At 37.5% G+C, this 4322-nt stretch overlaps 1 non-coding gene across 1 annotated transcript; it reads left to right on the forward strand.

Moving 5' to 3' along the window:
* The first annotated feature begins 2728 nt into the window (after positions 1-2728).
* Positions 2729-2871, forward strand: LOC119057939 (small nucleolar RNA SNORA1). Its single transcript, XR_005084165.2, has one exon. It is a non-coding gene; the product is annotated as a small nucleolar RNA SNORA1 (small nucleolar RNA).
* Positions 2872-4322: the final 1451 nt, after the last annotated feature.

Here is a 4322-nt window from a genome sequence, read left to right on the forward strand (position 1 = left end):
GCACATTCCAGTCTACTCTGCTTGGTTGTCAGGTTACATCAATGTTGTCCAAACCATTCTTGCTATATTAACAACGGCTGGAAAAATTAACAATTTTTCCACACAGAATATATATATTATATATATTTATGTACATACACACATATACAAACATATATATGGAATAAATAATTATGGTAATGTCTTTAAGTATAAAAAGCTATGTCACATCAATAAAATAAACCTCGACATCCCCCAGCCCCCCAAAAGGACAAAAACCATGGATGACTCACAAAAGAAGTAATATAAACAATCAATAAATATTAACAAATGTTCAAATTCACTCATAATAAAATGACAAAAATAATACAACATTGCTTTCCTTCAAATGTCAGAATTCTACAATGATAATGCTATTTAGAGTTCACAGAATGGACACTCTCTCCTACACTATTGATAGAAAATTGAATTTGTATTACTGCTTTTGAGATACCAAGAGCTTTAAAAGTATTCATGTCTTTGGCTCCCGATGTCCACATTTAGGAATCTCTCCTAAAGATACTACCTGAAAGACAGGCAAAAATGCATAAAGTTATTCATGTTCTTCCCTTCCGAAAAACTGTCAATTATTTCCGTCTGTATCTATAACAAAATCAAACCCTGTTCTCTGGCTCACAAAGCCCAGCATCATTCAGCCCCTGCCTATCTCTTAAATTTAACCTCATTATGCATTTCATTCCCACCTCTCTGACTTGCATCCCGTCTCAGGAAGATACAAAGTTTGTCTCCTCTTTCCAGAACAAACTTACCCTACTCATCCTTCAGGTTTCTATTCAATTGTTTCAAAAAGGCCCTTTCTCAGTCCCCAGTCTAAATTGGCCCACCGTATTTTTCTCCCTAACACAAGATTATTTTTAATGATATATTTACATTAGTGTTTAGAGACTGTTCAGAGGGTTTGTTCTTCATAACATACCCAGGCTCCTCAATAAATGTGGTTAAATGGAGAAATGCCACAGATAAAATTGGCAGTCTCATTGCACTCGACAGAGCACTATCTAGATATTAGTGTTTTGCTCTTACATAACATAATACCTGTGGCTCTCTTCTTAATGCGTATTAATTAAAATTACATATTCATTAGTTGATGTTATACTTAGGCCAATAGCTCAAGGCTGTGAAGTAAAGGATCTTATAACTGTAGTTCTCCCAACCCCCAAGAGGGGCTATGTAATGTTATTCTTGCTCAGGGGTGCAGGGTTGTGTTCACATATAGTTCAGAAGAACTATAGCTATCTGGGATGAGCTTTCTTAAGCACATTAATATGTTTTTCTCTTTTGTATCTCCATGCATGAGGTCTCCAACTGGCCCAAGGCACCCAAGTACCTTGCAGAGCATTAGGATTGTCACAGCAAGAATGTATGTAGAAGAAAAGTTAATATTAACTTGCAGACACCACACATAGAAAATTTTGATCTGCAGCAACATTCAAGCATGGCTTTACTGATGGATAACAGAACCCTCCAAATTATTCTTTCTGTTTAGAAACCCATTTTAACATATTTAGCAGACCACTGATCTTTATGACCCATGGTAGGAGCTAGGGATGAAATTGGAGGAGAGAGGAGGCAGGAAGCTGGTAGTGAGGTGTGTAACTACTCAGTGTTAGGCACTTTTTCCAAACATTTGGAACTCAGAAATATTTGGTATTCAGAACTAGTTGGTGAATTAATGAATGAGGTTTAGCACAATGGTTTTTTTTTGTAATGTCAATAAAATCAAATGGAAATAAGATAAAAATCCAACATTAGAGACTTAACTGAAAAGGGATATTAAATTACATATGAATATGATTTCCATTTTGTTAAGTATTAAAAAAGGGAATGTTAACAATGCATATTTCTTTGGGTTACAGGTATCTTCTTTTTAAAAAACTCTTTGTTCACAATAAGGAAAAAAATTACTGGTATTTAACTAGCCTACAAGACTTTTTTTCCCCATGTATGGAACAGCAAACATAGGTATCCCCTACTGGAAACAATATATACATATAAAATTGAGTTGTATATAATCTTATTTTCCATTGATTTCTTAGTACATTGAGATATTTGTGGCTGCAATGTATACATAGTTTACATTTCAAAATGTATGTAAAAATTCAAAAAATTATAACTTGGGCAATGGAAGCTAATAAAAATAAATGTAAACTACATGTGGATAACTGTCATAGGAACAGCTTGCCACCCACAAGAAAAAGGTTTATAAATGTGTTACTTATCAGTGATACTAAACTACGCTCACATAAAGTGAGTTTAAGTAATTATCACCTTACATTTACTAAATTGTCACGATAACAAGGCAACGAAATCTTATCTGTAGAGTCATGTGATCTGTGATCTCTTTGAGGAACCCAGGGCTCCGTAGCACTCATTCTGGAATTCACCATTCCCAAAAAGGAAAACAAAGAAGTAAAAATCTGTCTGTGTTCAATACTATAAAACACATAGTTTTGTAATGTAAGGTATTACCACGAGCAATTAGTTACTGGTAATTGTAGTATACTGCGGCAAATGACTGCACGTGAGCATGAATCCAGGTGTATCCCTGTGGTCACATCCTCCGCACTCATTGCCCTTAGAAGTATTTTTCTGATATGAGAGAGCAGGAGGGAATCAAAACACATCCGTGGAGATGTGTGGCCTAACGTGAATGTCATCTTGTACATATGCAACAGCCCTTCCTCCCACCCCCCCCATAGAAGGATAAAAAACCAATGGGCACTGTTTTTGTCCATGTGTCCAAAAATTGCTCATGTGGCTATATTGAAACACAGGCTTTGCTTCCATCACAGTAACTTTGTTGCAGTGGTGACAATGAGACCTGTAACATTAAAAAAAAAGAAGAAGAAGAAAAAGAGAAAAGGATAAAAACCCCTATTTAATAAAAGAGAGAGACTGAAGTGAGGGCAGTGGAGCTGGCCATTACAGAGTGCAGAGTGATAATGCCTTGTGGGTCAGCAAAATGTTTTCTAGGGCTGTGCTTCGATTTTTCAAATGTTCTTTGATTTTATTGTTTACCTTTCTGACTTCTGACTCAATTTTTCCATAGTCTTTTGTATTTCAGGTATGAAGTACAAAACATTGATATTTCAGGTATGAATATAGTTGTTCCTATCTTCTCTAAGGATAAATCAGCATTCTGGTATTGTAAGTCACGGCTACATAATGAATTTGGTTAGTGTTGCTTAGTTTCCAAGTGTCAAATCACCTGTGGGTGTTTAAAAATCATGTTTTTGAAACTAGAGAGTTGTGAACCAAACCTTGTAATGGCAATTACCATTCACTGAAGTTGCGATCCTTTGTGGCTAAGCCTGAAGCGCACACTCTGCATCTATTAATTTAAAAACCCTTCCAGTACAAAATGAGAGCTCTATTTTAAGGGACTACTAAAGAAATACCTGGGCCTGGGCAGAAGGGCTCCTCTGGACCATGCTCTTCAGGCCTGTTTCTCCTGCACAGACCCAGGCATTTCCTCAGCACTCCCGGCCTGTGGCTCCTTCAACTTGTCTCCTGACTTTGTCTGCACATGTACAGTACCTACTAGAAGTAGGACCTACCACACTGGGTTAATGTGTGTCAGAACATTTAAAGGAAAGCAACTGATCATACACAATGGGAAGGGTGTTTGTGCATGTGTGTCTTTTCCCCCCAAATTGGGATCTTGCCCCCCTCTCTCTCTTCTCTAGCACAACACAGCAGAAAGCATGGGCTTTGGCATAGAGCACCTGAGTTCAAACTCCAGCTCGCTGTGAGACCTTGAGGAAATGATTTCACCTTATGAACCTCAACTTCCCCATTTGTCAGGAGCATGGATTTTTGGCATCAGATTACTTGGATTAGAATGTCGACTCCACATTCTCTAGCTGTTGAACTTCAACAAGTTATTAACTAATTTGTGTCTCATTTTCTTCATCTTTGAAATAAGAATGATACCATTAACCTATTTCATGGTCACTGTGAGGATTAAACAACAAAACGCATGTATGATTCTCCTAACAGTGCCTGACCAAAATAAATGCTGCTCAACGATTAATAGCACCAGTTGCTATCATCATCTGTAAAATGGGGAAAATAATATCCACTTTACAGAGTAAACACAGATATTAAATGAGCTGAAGACTGTAAAATGTGCTCCCCTTTCACTATGACCTCGAACCCAGCACACAGGACAATAGAAGCAGGAAACCTGATTCTATTGTGAGGATGTGCAGACGTGTCACTCAGGTCCACATCTCTCCTCAGCCAAGTCCCAGGACAGATGCAGGGGTTACCCCTGCTTCTCA

Source organism: Artibeus jamaicensis, unplaced genomic scaffold (genome assembly GCF_021234435.1).
Source record: "Artibeus jamaicensis isolate MK-2021 breed Jamaican fruit bat unplaced genomic scaffold, CSHL_Jam_final contig_426, whole genome shotgun sequence".
Classification (NCBI taxonomy): domain Eukaryota; kingdom Metazoa; phylum Chordata; class Mammalia; order Chiroptera; family Phyllostomidae; genus Artibeus; species Artibeus jamaicensis.